This window comes from Ranitomeya variabilis, chromosome 5 (genome assembly GCF_051348905.1).
Source record: "Ranitomeya variabilis isolate aRanVar5 chromosome 5, aRanVar5.hap1, whole genome shotgun sequence".
NCBI lineage: Eukaryota > Metazoa > Chordata > Amphibia > Anura > Dendrobatidae > Ranitomeya > Ranitomeya variabilis.
Window position 1 is genome coordinate 322,879,415 of NC_135236.1, and position 19,411 is coordinate 322,898,825.

A 19,411-nucleotide genomic window follows, 5' to 3' on the forward strand; every position below is an offset into this window, starting at 1 on the left:
CTGTTTGTTCCTGACAGATGGACTAGTAAAGTGATTTCTGAGGTTCATTGTTCTGTGTTGGCTGGTCATCCTGGGATTTTTGGTACCAGAGATTTGGTTGGTAGGTCCTTTTGGTGGCCTTCTTTGTCACGGGATGTGCGTTGTTTTGTGCAGTCCTGTGGGACTTGTGCACGGGCCAAGCCTTGCTGTTCCTGCGCTAGTGGGTTGCTTTTGCCTTTGCCGGTCCCTGAGAGGCCTTGGACGCATATTTCTATGGATTTTATTTTGGATCTTCCGGTTTCCCAGAGGATGTCGGTTATCTGGGTGGTTTGTGACCGGTTTTCCAAGATGGTTCATTTGGTACCTTTGCCTAAATTGCCTTCCTCTTCTGATTTGGTTCTATTGTTTTTTCAGCATGTGGTTCGTTTGCATGGCATTCCGGAGAATATTGTGTCCGATAGAGGTTCCCAGTTTGTTTTTAAGTTTTGGCGGGCCTTTTGTGCTAGGCTGGGCATTGATTTGTCTTTTTCTTCCGCATTTCATCCTCAGACAAATGGCCAAACCGAGCGAACTAATCAGACTTTGGAAACTTGTTTGAGATGCTTTGTGTCTGCTGATCAGGATGATTGGGTGGCTTTCTTGCCATTGGCCGAGTTTGCCATTGGCCTTAATAATCGGGCTAGTTCTGCTACCTTGGTTTCACCCTTCTTTTGTAACTCTGGTTTTCATCCTCGTTTTTCTTCAGGGCAGGTTGAGCCTTCTGATTGTCCTGGGGTGGACTCTGTGGTTGACAGGTTGCAGCAAATTTGGGCTCATGTTGTTGACAATTTGGTGTTGTCTCAGGATGGGGCTCAGCGTTTTGCTAACCGTCGTCGGTGTGTTGGTTCCCGGCTTCGGGTTGGGGATTTGGTCTGGTTGTCTTCCCGTCATGTTCCTATGAAGGTTTATTCCCCTAAGTTCAAGCCTCGGTTTATTGACCCTTATAGGATTTCTGAGATTATCAATCCAGTGTCTTTTCGTTTGGCCCTTCCAGCCTCTTTTTCCATCCATAATGTTTTTCATAGATCTTTGTTGCGGAAATATGTGGTGCTCCGATGTTCATGCTGAGGATTTGGTTCGTGCCTTTTATTTGGCTCGTCCGGATCGGCCTCGGGGCTCTGGTGAGGGTTCGGTGACCCCTCCTCAAGGACTGGGTACTGTTGTGAATTCTGCTCTTGGGCTCCCTCTGGTGATTATAAGTGGTAGCGTTGCTGTCTCTGGATCGCAGCATTCATCAGGTGTGTCCACTTTTTGCAAATCTGACTGGGCTATTTAGTCTTGCTTGACCCTTTAGTCAGTGCCAGTTGTCCATTGTTCCTGGAGGATTCACATCCCTGCCTGGTCTCTCCTGCTTTGCTGTTCATTTCAACAAAGATAAGTTCTGGCCTTGATTTTTGCAGTCCACATGTTGTGGGCCTTTTTGTTCAGTTCTTTTCCATGTTTTTGTCTTGTCCAGCTTGGTCTGTATAAGGATTTGTTTAGCCAAGTTGGTATCTCTGGAGATGCAGATATACCCTCCATATCTTTAGTTAGATGTGGAGATTTTGTATTTTCTGTGGTGGATATTTTCTAGTGTTTTAATACTGACCGCATAGTACTCTGTCCTATCCTTTCTATTTAGCTAGAAGTGGCCTCCTTTGCTAAATTCTGATTTCAGTCTGCGTATGTTATTTCCATCTCCTCTCACAGTCAATATTTGTGGGGGGCTGTCTATCCTTTGGGGATTTTCTCTGAGGCAAGATAGTTTTCCCTTTTCTATCTCTAGGGGTAATTAGTCCTCCGGCTGTGTCGAGATGTCTAGGGAGTGATAGGTACATTCCACGGCTACTTCTAGTTGCGGTGTTAAGTTCAGGGTCTGCGGTCAGTACAGGTATCACCTTCTCCAGAGTACATCTCATGCTGCTCCTAGGCCACCAGATCATAACAACTGCCTAAGCGAATTGGCAATAGGCTTTGCCGTCGGGTTTAGCCACAACAGACAGGCACTTTCGCTTGTCAACAGAGAATGCAGACAGGCACACTCTGATAAAAATTAACAAAGCCTGGATTAGCCCACACTTTTCTACACCACCAGATGACAGGTGCACATAAGGTGTTTGTATACTCTTTTTCCTTCTTCCCCTCCCCAGGAGCTGTGGTATGATCAGACCATGCTCTTGTATAGTCAGACACAGCAATTACACACTATATAGCAAGGGCACATTTATAATATTGAAGTACAACAGTCTATTAGAAAATGTGAGCACTCACCATCCGCTAAAATCCACTTCTTTATTATGACATGTAGTCAAAAGGCAGGAAGAATCAGGGAACAAACGTGATTCCACAAGATGATGGCCATTTCACACTGCCGCGCTTCCACGGGTCTTGGACCCACCAAGACCCGTGGAAGCGCGGCAGCGCGAAATGGCCATCATCTTGTGGAATCACGTTTGTTCCCTGATTCGTCCTGCCTTTTGACTACATGTCATAATAAAGAAGTGGATTTTAGCGGATGCTGAGTGCTCGCATTTTCTAATAGACTGTTGTATTTCAAGTTTGGATTTTTTCATGGAGAGCACCCGATATCTGCATGGGCATTTACGCATGATGAGGACATAGAATAAGTGTGTGCAGGTGACATAAACCAGCTGTTGGTGCAGCTTCTTGCTCTTTTTTTTCCAGACATTTATAATATTATCTCAGTACAGGAACATTTTTTAGAAAAACAAATCCAATTGTGGAACTTATTATGTCTCTTGATTAAATGGTTGATTAAAATTAACTTTGTTCATGGGAAAACCATTGCCTCATTGCTGTTTTAAAATGGTGATTCGGAATAAGGCTGTAGCACCCCCCCAGAGTCTGAAAATCTCTGGGGTCTCGGGAGCTGAGACCCCAGAGAACATGATCAGAGTCATATTTTCTGGTGTCCAATCACATGATTACCATTATTTAGTGAATAACAACAATCAAAAAAAAAGTGTACCGGTTGTTTCAATTATTTCTCTCTCTTCTGACAAGATTTACATGCCAGAGAAGAGAGAAATGATGCCCCCCTTTCAAAGTCCCTTCAAATGTGAGGTGGTCCCTATAAAAAATGGCTTTGTGAATTTTGTTGGAAAATTTTGAAATTGCTGGTCAACTTTTAACTCTTATAGCTTACTAGCAAAAAAATTTTGATTAAAAAATTGTGCTGATGATAAGTAGACATGTGATAAATGTTATTTTTTAAATTTTTTGTGTGGCATATCCGCAGAGTAACTCACCAATGCATGCTGCAGTTGAAACTCCACTATTACTTGCTGCTGCTAGAGAAGTGTCTTTAATGGCTAGAAGGTTGGAGGAGTGTTTAAACTAAGGATTGGGGGGAGGGTATTCAATTTATAGGAGGGGAAGATAGGGCAGATAGAGACCTGGGCACAAATAAGGAAGTTGGGGGTGGCGGTGGCATGGGGGGTGAGGTTAGAACAGTTAATAATTTAAGAAAGAATAGAGGTACAGAGAGGAACATCAAGTGCATGTATACTAATGCCAGAAGCCTCGCCAACAAAATGGACGAATTAGAATTAATGTTGTTGGAGCATAATTATGACATGGTGGGGATATCTGAAACATGGCTGGATGAAAGCCATGACTGGGCTGTTAACTTGCAGGGCTATAGCCTTTTCAGAAATGACTGTACAGATAAGCGAGGGGGTGGGGTGTGTCTATATGTAAAATCATCCTTATAACCCATACGGCGTGATAATATAGGTGAATTTAATGAAAATGTAGAGTCCCTGTGGGTGGAGATAAGGGGAGGGGGAAAAAATAATAAATTACTGATGGGGTTTGTTATAAATCTCCAAAAATAATGGAAGCAATGGAGAATATCCTCGTAAAGCAAACAGATGAAGCTGCGACTCAAGGAGAAGTCATTATTATGGGGGACTTCAACTACCCTGAAATAGATTGGGGAACAGAAACCTGCAGTTCCAGCAAAGGTAATCGGTTTTAGACAACTATGAGACAATTACCTTTCACAACTGGTTCAGGACCCAACAAGAAGGGGGGCACTGCTAGACCTAATATTAACCAACAGGCCAGACTGCATAGCAAATATAAGGGTTGGGGGTCACTTGGGGAATAGTGATCACAAAATAATAAGTTTTCGTGTATCCTTTAATAAGATGTGTAGTAGAGGGGTAACAAGGACACTAAACTTCGGGAGGGCAAATTTCCAACGGATGAGAGATGATCTTGGTGCAATTAACTGGGACGATATCCTGAGACATAAAAATGCACAAAGAAAATGGGAGACGTTTATTAGCATCCTGGATAGGACCTGTGCACAGTATATACCGTATGGGAATAAACATACTAGAAATAGGAGGAAAACAATATGGCTAAATAGAGCTGTAAGGGGTGCAATAAGTGACAAAAAGAAAGCATTTAGAGAATTAAAGGAAGTAGGTAGTGATGAGGCACTAAATAAATACAGAAAATTAAATAAATTCTGTAAAAAGCAAATAAAGGCAGCAAAAATTGAGACAGAGAGACTCACTGCCAGAGAGAGTAAAAATATCCCAAAATATTATTTAACTACATAAATAGTAAGACACTAAAAAATGAAAGTGTTGGCCCCCTTAAAAATAGTCTGGGGGAAATGGTGGATGAGGATGAGGAAAAAGCCAATATGCTAAATGACTTTTTTTCATCAGTATTTACACAAGAAAATCCCATGGCAGACAATATAATCAGTGATAACAAAAATTCCCCTTTAAGTGTCACATGCTTAACCCAGCAGGAACTACGGCGGCGTCTAAAAATTACTAAAATTGACAAATCTCCGGGCCCTTATGGGATACACCCCCGAGTACTGCAGGAATTAAGTACAGTCATTGATAGACCATTATTTTTAATCTTTAAAGAGTCCATAATAACAGGGTCTGTACCACAGGACTGGCGTATAGCAAATGTGGTGCCAATATTCAAAAAGGGGACAAAAACTGAACTCGGAAATTATAGGCCAGTAAGCTTAACCTCTACTGTGGGTAAAATCCTGGAGGGCATTCTAAGGGATGCTATACTGGAGTATCTGAAGAGGAATAACCTCATGACCCAGTATCAACACGGGTTTACTAGGGACCGTTCATGTCAGAATAATTTGATCAGCTTCTATGAAGAGGTAAGTTCCGGACTGGACCAAGGGAACCCAGTAGATGTAGTGTATATGGACTTTTCAAAAGATTTTGATACGGTGCCACACAAAAGGTTGATACATAAAATGAGAATGATGGGGATAGGGGAAAATATGTGTAAGTGGGTTGAGAGCTGGCTCAGGGATAGGAAACCAAGGGTGGTTATTAATGGAGCACACTCAGACTGGGTCGCGGTTAGCAGTGAGGTACCACAGGGGTCAGTATTGGGCCCTCTTCTTTTTAACATATTTATTAATGACCTTGTAGAGGGCATTCAGAGTAGAATTTCAATATTTGCAGATGACACTAAACTCTGCAGGGTAATCAATACAGGGGAGGACAATTTTATATTACAGGATGATTTCTGTAAACTAGAAGCTTGGGCTGATAAATGGCAAATGAGCTTTAATGGGGATAAATGTAAGGTCATGCACTTGGGTAGAAGTGATAAGATGTATAACTATGTGCTTAATTCTAAAACTCTGGGCAAAACCGTCAATGAAAAAGACCTGGGTGTATGGGTGGATGACAAACTCATATTCAGTGGCCAGTGTAAGGCAGCTGCTACAAAAGCAAATAAAATAATGGGATGTATTAAAAGAGGCATAGAGGCTCATGAGGAGAACATAATTTTACCTCCATACAAGTCACTAGTTCGACCACACTTAGAATACTGTGCACAGTTCTGGTCTCCGGTGTATAAGAAAGAAATAGCTGAACTAGAGCGGGTGCAGAGAAGAGCGGCCAAGGTTATTAGAGGACTGGGGGGTCTGCAATACCAAGATAGGTTATTACACTTGGGGCTGTTTAGTTTGGAAAAACGAAGACTAAGGGTACCGTCACACATTGAAATTTCCATCGCTACGACGGTACGATTCGTGACGTTCTAGCGATATCGTTACGATATCGCTGTGTCTGACACGCTACTGCGATCAGACACCCTGCTGAGAATCGTACGTCGTAGCACATCGTTTGGAACTTTCTTTTGTCGCTTGATCACCCGCTGACATCGCTGGATCGTTGTGTGTGACAGCGATCCAGCGATGTCTTCACTTGTAACCAGGGTAAACATCGGGTAACTAAGCGCAGGGCCGCGCTTAGTAACCCGATGTTTACCCTGGTTACCAGCGTAAACGTTAAAAAAACAAACCGTACATACTCACCCGTCGGTGTCCTTCAGGTCCCTTGCCGTCTGCTTCCTGCTCTGAGTGCCGGCCGGAAAGTGAGAGCAGATCACAGCGGTGCTGCGCTCTGCTCTCACTGTACGGCTGCACTCAGAGCAGGAAGCAGACGGCAAGGGACCTGAAGGACACCGACGGGTGAGTATGTACGGTTTGTTTTTTTACGTTTACGCTGGTAACCAGGGTAAACATCGGGTTACTAAGCGCGGCCCTGCGCTTAGTTACCCGATGTTTACCCTGGTTACCGGGGACTTCGGCATCGCTCCAGCGCCGTGATTGCAACGTGTGACTGCAGTCTACGACGCTGGAGCGATATTCATACGATCGCTGCGACGTCACGGATCGTGCCGTCGTAGCGATCAAAATGGTACTGTGTGACGGTACCCTAAGGGGTGATCTTATTATAATGTATAAATATATGAGGGGACAGTACAAAGACCTTTCTGATGATCTTTTTACTCTCAGATCTGAGATGGGGAGACAGGGCATCCTCTACGTCTGGAGGAAAGAAGGTTTAAGCATAATAACAGACGCGGATTCTTTACTGTAAGAGCAGTGAGACTATGGAACTCTCTGCCGTATGATGTTGTAATGAGTGATTCATTACTTAAATTTAAGAGGGGACTGGATGCCTTTCTTGAAAAGTATAATGTTACAAGGTATATACACTAGATTCCTTGATAGGGCGTTGATCCAGGGAACTAGTCTGACTGCCGTATGTGGAGTCAGGAAGGAATTTTTTTCCCCAATGTGGAGCTTACTCTTTGCCACATTTGCCTTCCTCTGGATCAACAGTTTTGCAGAATATTGTAGCTAAAAAGAATGGTGTCATTCCTAATTTGACCCACAAAAAAAATGCCTCATACTTCTACGTCGACTGAAATGTATAATATACGTTATGGCTCTTGAAAGAAGGGGATTGAAAAATGCTATATAAAATCGAAAATTGACTGTGCAGTCAAAATACTACTAATCCATCAAAAGCATACTGTGAAACAGATTGGAAACCTCACAGTAGTCATCCAGTTTCTATTGTGAAACAATCTTAGTTCATTATTATATATATTATTTATTGGAAACATTAGTGTAATTAAAGTTTGAAAGTTTAATTTCCTTCATTTTTGTTGATAAATTCACTAAATAATTCACTCATAAAAAAAATCACAGAAAAAAGTAGCCATGACCCCAAGATAAAAGGTCAAGGCAGCACAGGTGCAAAATATTTTTTTTTAACAAACACTCACACACCTACACATCTACTATCCTATGATGTTTAGTATTGTAAGATAATAATCATTCTGAGTTTTTGGAATAATTTTTGCAGCAGAAACTTGCTGGAAACTCCCCAAATCTACATCAAAAATGCAAAAACTCCTGAAAAAGCAGTTTCTACTCAGGTTCCACTCCAAAAACTCAGCTTAGTATGCACACAGACAATGCATGTACAAGGTGCCAGTCACACAGACACTTGTGCTGACTTACAGCCTTTGACCACGTTCATTATTTGGACAGTATTTTACATCCATATTTATAAGTAAAAACTAGGAGAGATAAAATCAGAGGAAAAGTAATCATAGAGACATGTCACAACTTCTGAATTTTCAAATACTTACCGAAATACTGTCACGTAAATGTGGCCTATTGGTGACACCAATAGTATTAGATCATGCAGACTGCCTAGTCAATATAACTGCATCCCACATTGAAAGAGACCTCAATTCCCCCCACCAACACTATAGGGTCCAGTTGTATCACTCAAAGACGAAAAATACACAAAGTATTAGCTGAGATTTTAAGTTATGCAATGCTAGGGCTAGCAGAATGCACTGATTAAATATAGATGTTTTTATTGGTGCACCGTGCAGGAGGAACCTGCTGCTAGCAAATGACGGCACTATATGGCGGTTTAAGCGAACTCTGTTACTTCACAGAGTCGCACGGAAACAAGACGCTGTGCCCTGTTAACCCCACAGGAGTTCACAGCTAACTGCTGAGCTGAAGGCAGTCTGTGGTCACACACACATACAATCTCCTCACCAGAGAAGCCGGTATTCTAGGGGCTTATTTCAGCCGGGGCCCTAGATCCACACACACAATCTCCTCGCCGGAGGTGCCGGCATTCTAGGGGCTTATTTCAGCCGAGTCCCTGAACAAACATAAATGTGACCACACTGACGCATGCACATAACAGATTTGATACTAGCGCATGGCCGTGTGGCCATGCGAGCCTTATATAGCTGCAGCAAGTAAAAGACCTTCCTAGAAGGACCAATGAGAGACTGCCATACCTGAGCATGTGACCCTAGATCTCCACTGAGAGATCTTGCCCTGGGCATACTCAGTGTGTGCAGAGAAGGACTTAGTCCTAGCACCTACAGGACCTTCCTGAAAGGACCAATGGACTTAGCTGCAGTATCTGACCATGTGACCCTCGATCCCCACTGAGAGATCTTACTCAGGTAATGCTCAGAACGAGAAAAGCAGGACTTAGTCCCAGAAGCATCTGCTCGCCGCTGCCCAGCACTGACTTCAATGGCAGAAGCAGGAAAAGTAGCAGTAACTCTTTGTACAGAGTGGGACTGAGCATGATGCTGGGACCGACGTCTCCGCTGAGCAGGCTCCACTGCAGCAGGAGAAGAATGGGAGACAGCAGCGGAGATGGCCCGAGATTCCCCCTGTGCAGAGGCGGGAACTCGACAACTAACATTACCCCCCTCCTTGGGCCTCGCTACGCTCAAAGGCGGCAATGAGCTGCAGAGCCCGAATGTGCTCAACAGGCTCCCAGGACCTGTCCTTTGGACCATAACCCCTCCAATCCACCAAATAAAATATTTTGCCACGTACCACCTTGCACCCCAAAATAGCGTTCACCTCATAATCATCCGAAGATGAACCCGATGTCCCAGCAGATGACTCAGAAAACTGGGCCTTATGAGGGACACATGAAATGTGTCAGTGATACCCAGGCGTGGAGGAAGGGCCAGACGGTAGACCACAGGGTTAACCTGTTCTGGACCTTGAAGGGACCCAAGTAGCGAGGTGCAAACTTAGTGGACTCAACTCGCAGCCTGATGTTACGGGCGGAGAGCCACACTAAGTCGCCAGGAGCAAAGATCGGAGCGGGGCGCCGATGTGCATCGGCGGAGGACCTCATTCTCACCTTGGAGGCCCGGATGGCATCCTAAGTGCGGTCCCAAATGTCCCGTGCCTCCACAGCCCAGTCTGCTACCCTGGAGTCGGCAGAAGACGCGGGCATAGGCACAGGAACCCGCGGATGCTGACCGTAATTAAGAAGGAATGGAGTCTGAACAGTGGAGTCGGCTACGGCGTTGTTAAGCGCAAACTCCACCCACGGTAGCAAGGATGCCCAGTCATCCTGCCTAGCAGAAACAAAATGTTGCAGATATGTGACCAGAGTCTGGTTGGCCCTTTCTACCAACCCATTCGTCTCAGGATGATATGCTGAAGAGAGATTCAACTCAATGCTGAGTAGATGACAAAGCTCTCTCCAGAACCGAGACGCAAACTGGGGACCCCGGTCACTGACAATTTTGTCCGGCATGCCGTGTAGGCGAAAGACATGTTTAATAAACAACGCTGCCAGAGCCCGTGCAGAAGGTAGCCGTGGAAGAGGCACCAAATGCACCATTTTGGAAAAATGGTTGGTGATCACCCAAATAATGGTGCAGCCACGGGACTTGGGTAAGCCCACCACAAAGTCCATCCCGACCATCTCCCAGGGCCTGTCTGCCACCGGCATGGGATAAAGTAAACCAGCTGGCCATTGTCGAGGAGACTTATTTTTGGTGCATGAGACACATGCCCGAATATAGTCTCCGACGTCACGGGCCATATGTGGCCACCAGTACGTCCTCGCCAGAAGCTTAGATGTCCTTTTGGTCCCAAAGTGTCCACCCACCCTGGACGAGTGAGCCCAAGAGAGAACCTCCGGTCGCAAATTTGCTGGCACGAAAGTCTTACCCGGGGGCACAGACTCTAGCGAAACCGGAGCCACAGTCCTCAGACTCTCAGATGGGACAATAAGCTGAGGTTCCTCCTCCGCTGATGACACTACGGAGCTGGAGAGAGCATCAGCACGAATGTTCTTCTCCCCGGAGAGAAAATGGAGGGTGAAATGGAACCGGGAGAAGAACAGGGACCATCTGGCCTGGTGAGAATTTAGCCGCTGGGCAGTCTGAATATAGACCAAGTTCTTGTGGTCGGTGAAAACTTGGAAGGGAAAACGAGCCCCCTCCAAGAGATGTCTCCACTCCGAGATGGCCAACTTCATAGCTAGCAACTCCCTGTCCCGATGGAATAATTCCTCTCTGCTGGTGTGAAGGTCTTAGAGAAAAAGAAGCAGGGATGCTTCCGACCTTGAGCATCCTTTTGGAATAGGACTGCTCCAGCACCGACAGACGAGGCATCCACCTCCATTATGAAAGGTTTATCTACATCAGGGTGATGTAGAATGGGAGCACTAGCAAAGTGGGACTTAATAGAGAGGAAGGCCTTGGAGACCTCTTCTGACCACAACTTGGGATTTGCTCCCTTTTTGGTGAGGGCAACCAATGGAGCTACCAAAGTTGAGAAGTGGGGAATGAACTGGCGATAGTAATTAATGAACCCCATAAAGCGCTGCACCGCTTTGAGAGAATGGGGTTCTTGCCAGTCCATCACAGCCTGTAGCTTGGCAGGATCCATAGCCAATCCTTGGGTGGAGATGATATAGCCCAGGAAAGGCAAAGACTCCTGCTCAAACACACACTTCTCCAACTTGGCATATAGGGAATTTGCCCGTAGGAGGTTGAAGACTTTGCGCACATCTCTCCGGTGGGAGTCTACATCTGGAGAGTAGATGAGAATATAATCCAGGTAGACTACAACCGAGGTGGAGAGCATATCCCGGAAGATATCCTTTACAAAGTCTTGGAAAACGGCGGGGGCATTACAAAGCCCAAAGGGCATCACCAGATATTCATAGTGCCCATCCCTGGTGTTAAAAGCCGTCTTCCATTCGTCCCCCTCACGGATGCAAATCAGGTTGTAAGCACCCCGCAGATCTAATTTAGTAAACGCTTTTGCTCCCCGAAGCCTGTCAAAAAGCTCAGATATCAGGGGCAGAGGGTACTTGTTCTTAACGGTGATGGCGTTAAGACCCCTGTAATCTATGCATGGACATAATTCTCCGTTCTTCTTCTGCATGAAGAAGAAACCGGCCCCTGCAGGTGACAAAGACTTCCTAATGAATCCCCTTGCCAGATTCTCCTGGATGTACTGAGACATTGCCTCCGTCTCTGGGAGAGACAATGGGTAGACTCGACCCCGGGGAGGCTCTGCACCAGGCAAGAGGTCAATAGGACAGTCATAGGGGCGGTGAGGTGGAAGAGTCTCCGCAGCCTTTTTGGAGAACACATCCGCATAGGGCCAATATTGCTTGGGGAGAGAGGAGAGATCTGCGGGTACCTCTGTAGTAGCAACCTGAATGCATTCCCTCTGACATCTACCCCCACAAGATTCACTCCATCCCAAAATCCTGCCTGTGGACCACTCAATATGAGGAGAGTGGTACCGTAGCCAAGGTATCCCTAAGAGGACCTCATCAATTCCCTCAGGAACGACGAGCAGAGATATTATCTCCTGATGAGATGGCGACATGGATAGAGTAAATGGGATGGTCTGGTGTGTAATCTGTGAGGGCGGTGTCGACCCATTCACCACTCGTACGGTCACTGGTTGGGCGAGCATCACCAGAGGTATTGCGTGTCGTTGGGCGAAGGCAGAAGACATAAAATTGCCCTCCACCCCGGAATCCACGCAAAGCTCTACCGAATAAGTGGATGGGCCAATGGTAATTGTCCCCTTAAAGGACAATTTAGAGGCAAACGTTGCCGTGTCTAGTGAACCTCCACCTACTACCACTAGACGCTGACATTTCCCCGACCGCTGAGGACATCTGGTGGCAAGATGTCCTGACTGCCGGCAAACATGACAGACCCTAAGTGCACGAGCGGTCCGGGACTTAGGCCTCGCTCGTAGCACCTCCATGGCCTCATGTGACTCGGGTTCCTGGACCGGAGATTCCAAAGGTTTGGCGAAGGTGAGAGCCAGCCGAAACCTCTGCCTGCATTGGGCTCGCTCTAACCTCCACTCATTAAAACGGAGGTCAATACGAGTAGATACAGCTATTAACTCCTCCAGTGTGGTGGGAATTTCCCTAGTGGCCAGAGCATCCTTAACATGGTCAGCCAGCCCCCTCCAAAATATAGGGATGAGGGCTTTATCCGACCACTCCAGCTCAGATGCTAAGGTGCGGAAGTGGACGGCAAAATGGCTGACCAAGGACGAGCCCTGAGTCAATGCCAACAGTTGGAGCACCGTATCATGGGTGACTCGAGGTCCTAAAAAGACCTGTTTCAGAGAGCTCAGAAACAGCGGAGCACTCTGCACCACATGATCGCCACGCTCCCACAGCGGCGTAGCCCACTCCAACGCCCTGTCCGACAGGAGAGACATAATGAATCCCACCTTTGCCCGCTCTGTAGGGAAACGTGCAGCCAGGAGCTCGAGGTGTATAGAGCACTGGCTCACAAAACCCCTACATGATTTGCCATCACCAGAGAATTTTTCTTGCAGCAGGAGGCGAGACAGGGTCGGAACAGGAGTGGCAGTGGACAAAGCTGCTGCAGCCACGCTAGCAGCCTGAACAGCTACTGCGGTAACATCCACAGCTGAGGTTGTGCACTCGAGAGCCGCCAACCTACCCTCCAGCTGCTGGATGTACTGCAAAGATTGCTGTTTGTCCGCCATTGCTAGCCAGACCCTGGCGCTAGTATTATGTTAGGGCTAGCGGAATGCACTGATTAAATATAGATGTTTTTATTGGTGCGTTCGCAGCCCGGAGTCCACCGTGCAGGAGGAACCTGCTGCTAGCAAATGGCGGCACTATATGGCGGATTAAGCGAACTCAGTTACTTCACAGAGTCGCACGGAAACAAGACGCTGTGCCCTGTTAACCCCACAGGAGTTCACAGCTAACTGCCAAGCTGAAGGCAGTCTGTGGTCACACACACATACAATCTCCTCACTGGAGAAGCCGGTATTCTAGGGGCTTATTTCAGCCGGGGCCCTAGATCCACACACACAATCTCCTCGCCGGAGGTGCCGGCATTCTAGGGGCTTATTTCAGCCGAGTCCCTGAACAAACATAAATGTGACCACACTGGCGCATGCACATAACAGATTTGATACTGGAAAGCCGGAGAAGCCGTGCGGCCATGCAAGCCTTATATAGCTGCAGCAAGTAAAAGACCTTCCTAGAAGGACCAATGAGAGACTGCCATACCTGAGCATGTGACCCTAGATCTCCACTGAGAGATCTTGCCCTGGGCACACTCAGTGTGTGCAGAGCAGGACTTAGTCCTAGCACCTACAGGACCTTTCTGAAAGGACCAATGGACTTAGCTGCAGTATCTGACCATGTGACCCTCTATCCCCACTGAGAGATCTTACTCAGGGCATGCTCAGAACGAGAAAAGCAGGACTTAGTCCCAGAAGCATCTGCTCGCCGCTGCCCAGCACTGACTTCAATGGCAGAAGCAGAAGAAGCAGCAGTAACTCTTTGTACAGAGTGGGACTGAGCAAGACGCTGGGACTGACATCTCTACTGAGCAGGCTCCACTGCGGCAGGAGAAGAATGGGAGACCGCAGCGGAGATGGCCCGAGATTCCCCCTGTGCAGAGGCGGGAACTTGACCCCTAACATGCAAGCTCACAATGCATGGTGAGAGGTTTGTCTGCATTTTGCAGTACATTAGTATAGTGACGAGGTATTTGTATGTACGGCTGCTTTTTTCTGTGATTTTGTTTCATTATTTTTGGTGCTCAGTATCACAAAAGTCAACCTAAATCATTTTATTTTTTGTATTAATGGTACAATAAATAAATAATTTTTGTACATAGAAACCTAAAAAGCCTCAGAGGGTTTGTGCTTTTTAAAAGACACTGTAATATTGTATTTGTAATTCTAAAATTAACAAATTTACATTTTATGTTCTTTTTTGGGGTTATAATGTATAATTAATATATGATTAATTTTCTCTTGTTGCCCGCTGTGAGTGACATGATGTAAACCTTGATTGTTCATTGTTGAACATCTAAATTAGGCCTGTCACTTATTACTCTGCGTTAAACCTTTTTATATTCCGACAGCACCCTTTTAAATAAACGCTTTTCCCATTTCATGTGATGACTGATGGCTATCACAGATCGGTGTACATATACAAAGCAAAGTTCATTCAACACTGCTTATTTCTAAACTAGATCCAATATTATGCCAATTTGTCAAAATGAAGTGAGCTTTTGGAAGACGTAAGAGGTCATCAGATAATCTCTTGCCAGGAGAAGCAAGGACATTTTATTGAAACGTGTGTTATTTTGTATATCTGCTCACACTAAGTTTTTGAAAAGGTTTTCAATTGATGACAGATATTTCATTAGCCTCAACATTGTTAAAGAGAATAAATAATAGCTTTAATTTACTGGAGAAATATTCAATTTCCAATGGCAATAAGGGCTCCATGCCAAGATGTTTTGATATATAACCAATATTTAAATACTGACATCATGTGTGACTCACAGTAACACTTTGTCCAATAATACCCAGTATAATACACTTTTATGTTAGTGGTTGAAATAATTGTTAAAGTGCTTAATAATTAAACAATGCTTTCATCAGGTTTCTGTCTTGCAGCTAAGTGAAGTTTCCTAGTTCTGGCAATTGGTGGGTGCCTAGGTTCTGAGAACTCCACAGATCGCTCAAAAGGTAGTAAAAATGAGCTCCACTTAGCAAACGAAATCACTCAGCTCCTGCTTCAGTGTAGTTTTATAGATGTCTAGATTCTGAAACCCCATTGAATGCTATAAGGACTGTGTAGAAAAGTACAGATTATCAATCAAAAGTGCTCAGTTCTTGCATGAATGGGAGCAAGTCATGAATCCATAGGTGAGCTGAGCATTTCTTCTTGTTGAGCAGTGCTGTACAGTCAATTGAGCAATTGTTGAGAATTTCAAAACCTGGACCACTAATCTACAGCACATAAAAGGAAATAGCACATGTAAATAACATTGTAAATTATAGGTGTACTTTAATTAAAACAACTGGGGAAGACAAAAATTGAATGCTAGACTGGGGCTCTACTAATGGTTCTCCCACAACGTGTGTTTCCGTTTTCATCCACTAACATCAATTTACTGATGCTGGGAGTTGAAATAAATATCTTTTTTTAGTCTGTCCTTTTCGATATGCATTTATAGCACTGAGTAAAATATAATGTACTGTTAATAGCATCACTTCTTCAAACGCATGATTTATCAGTTAGCTTTCGATGCTTCTGTGTGCGTAAATGATTTGTGTTTTTGACATGGCAACAAACATTGAATTTAGATGTAAATTTGGAACCATAGTAAATTCTTTCCTGAAATACTAATTTTGAACTACATGTTATTTTATTTAAATCACATCCAATGCAAAAGGAAAAAATATCAACTGATACTTTTTTGGATACAAGACCTTCACCATTTGGTGGAATCCAGCAGAATAAATATGTAAACTATACTATTTGAAAAACATTAATTATATCTGTATTTAAATATATCATGCATAAGCGGAGATTTGCCTGAAGAATGTATCCATGTTAAACTTATTGCAGGCTACCACGTAGCATAGGAATGCATTCTGATGTTTCCATTCTTTTCACTATGTGTTTGTAATCATTCTATATACCAGTGATTTTGCCCTTAACTTCTCATTTTCCTTGTTATCTATTTATGGGCCATTTCCTTTATGAGCCAGTCACTAACAGAGTATACTCCTAACAATACTGCTGCTATTACTTCTTGTACAATGGGTAAACAACGCTACTTGTTATATAGATTTATAGAACCATAATACTGTCTAAAATTTAGGAGAAGAAAAACTCAAATTGCCCTAAGGGTAACCAGTCAATGAATAGAAGAAGTGATTAACTGCACACTTAAATTGCTTAAGGTAACAATAAAAGGCAACATATTTGAAGAAAGGAAAAAAAACTACAGCCAGACACAAAGGTCATATCAGGTCACTTTGAAGATATAGGATGGTAAGCTCAAAGCAAGTGTCAACCCACTAAGTTGTAGGTGTATGAAAAGGCTTTCTAATCACTAGTCCCGTAATTTAAGGAAACATCTAGTAAGCAGAAGATAACCTTTTAAAGCTTTCAAATGAGATTCCTCTCATGGTTGTGTTTAACAATCAGTTGGTAAAGTCATGTGAATTCTTAGCTACTTTACGTCCACACTGGCCAATTTTGTTCAGTTGAAGATATATATATATTTGGTCTTAAATTTTACTCTTCAAAAAGTTTAGGAGATATTTCCAAAATACAATTATTAAATATTCTTAACTGGCCCTCGGTCTTCCATATGATAAGTTGGCTGTTTCAGAAGTTCAAACAAATACAGAATTTATAATGTAGAATTATGTAAAATAGGAATTAACGATTATATAGGTAGATATTTTCCCTCAAGTGCATGCCATGACCCAACAGGTTAATACTGTAATAGGTTGTTGATTACTTTTAGTTAAATATGATTGAAAGCATCAAACCCATATGCATTTTGTGCAAAAAAACCTCTTTGTTGGATCTTTAGTATTCATGCTTGTGAAGTACCCTTCAATGAAGATGTTGCAAAGGCATATCCCAAAGCTTTACCTGAACTCAACACCTAACAGAAAAATACTCAAAGATCCACCGAATCCAAATTGAATTACATTGTATGTGATCTATGTATTGTGGAGAGATTATTTAAATCAGTTACTCAATGAGACGCTCAAACAATCAGAGAAGCTATGTCTGGAATCATGATGCAGGCTCTTGGCATGTAACTTGTAGATGAGACATTGAGAGAGCTTGTTGCTAGTGTTGGAGAGCTTCAGGGGCACATGAAGTGGTTCTCATATATGAAGTAGAAAAGAGAAAGCATTACTAAATAGTGTTGGTGGTTGGCGTGGCAAGCAGAGCTCAGCAGGTCAATGTGAAGGATACCAGTAAGAGCTAGCAGAATTAGCCTGTTCAGCAGAAGATGTGGATGTAAGAAAGGACCAGTAGTTGAATAGATGCTGTCTACGGTCCATTTATTTTCTCCTAAAGACCTGAACCATGAGGCCTTACATGACACTCACAGCTAAGTGTTTGCTCCTCAGTGTTAAAAGAAGTCAAAGACTGAAGGAATTGGACTGACAGTATGATAAAGTCATTTATACGTACTCGGAAGAAGGACAAATCAAGACCATGTTAAGATACTGTAAATCAATTTGCTGCTGAAAGAACCTTTGTAGAATGCTAACAATGGAGCTAGGGCAATAAACACCTGGTGCTACATCCTTGGTATTCTGCACTGGAGGGTGGCTTTTCCATGATTCACTGAGATACTTTTCTGGCAATAGATTAAAGTCTACGATCAGCAGATATAGGAGAAATCTACAATGGTGATCAAGTACCGAAGCCTCAAAGAGATATTTCTGCTCCAAAAACATTAGTTGTTCTTCAGCAATTAACAAATAAATATTCTTTAATGCAAGAAGGGATGTCCTTAGTAAAGCCATCAAAGATGCCAGATGCCATATGATAGACTTATAAAATGCTTGGGGAATTAATACCTTTCTTGTATATTATCATGTAATTGATAGCAATATTTTTTCTTCTGCATGAAATAATATATGACAAAAATTTTATCCCTGAAGAAAGCGCTGCACAACACAAAGAAGGTTCTCTGATGAGCTGGCATGTGTCCAACTTAAATACTAAGATTCACTCTATTAGTCTGCTATTAATTTTATAGAATGCATTTGCAATCATGGTTACACATTCTCGTATATCAAAGAAGTTGTCTCACAGATGTGTTCTGTTCCAAAACATGCATGATATCACTGTGTAAAACAGTTGTTTTAATACACCCTATTATGACATAATACTTACTATGGGTCAAGTCTGCAGGTTAACAAAATGTTTCAATGTCATGATGCAACAGAAAGAATTTTACTATCCACCCTGTATAACAGTCATTAGTATGACATTGAAAAATATCTGGGGATCTGACTAAAAAAATCTGTTCTATGTTGGTTTACACTCTGCTCTTCGCTCACTCAAGTTTTCTTCATTATTGTCAGTAAACCATTATTCATAGCCTCTCAGTCTTCACCAAACGGTTCATTTTGGCAAAGTATTTGCTGACACACATTGTTTTAGATATGACTAGCTTGTTCTTGTGGCTTTTTATGTTTGCTTTACGGGTCACTAATAAGACATCTATTTTCAATTCAAAAATCAACATCGGGGCATTGTTTATATAAAAAAAAAGTTGACTTGTACATTTTTCTAAATTAACCAGGCCATTTACCGCCACATATTTTGAGCGGATTTTTTATGCATGCTTTTTAAAGAGCTGTACTTTATTCTCTCATTCAGATAGTCAAATAATTTTTGTATTTTTTGTGACACATGGGGCTTCATTTCTCTTTCAAAATCATACTCTTTTTTTTATTTTCAATATAGGAAATGCATATGTATTTAACCTTGTTTTAATTTTTTTATGAACAAACGGACAACTAACATAACTTAAAATGTGTTCCCCTTTTTGCATAAATAATTTTTATACATCGGACTTATTTTTTTCTACAGTGCATTGCTAATGACAATGATTTGGATTGGCACAGGTTTTATTTATTTATGTATTTGTTTATTAGCTTCTGTTTATTTATTTACTTATTATTTTTCAGTTATTTCACAGATTGTGCCCCCAATAACATCAGGAACAACATTTAGGGGGCATTTCAACATTTGATTTTTTTTATGCCTGATTTTTCCAACAACTGAGGATAGTATATTAGCAGAAGTTATTGTGGAAATGTAGCTATTAGCGCTTCCTATATCCACAGCACTTGTCCTGTGCTGTGTATGCAACAAACTGGAAGTTAGAGACAGTAATGAACCGTCATTGTCTTTTCTGTGGG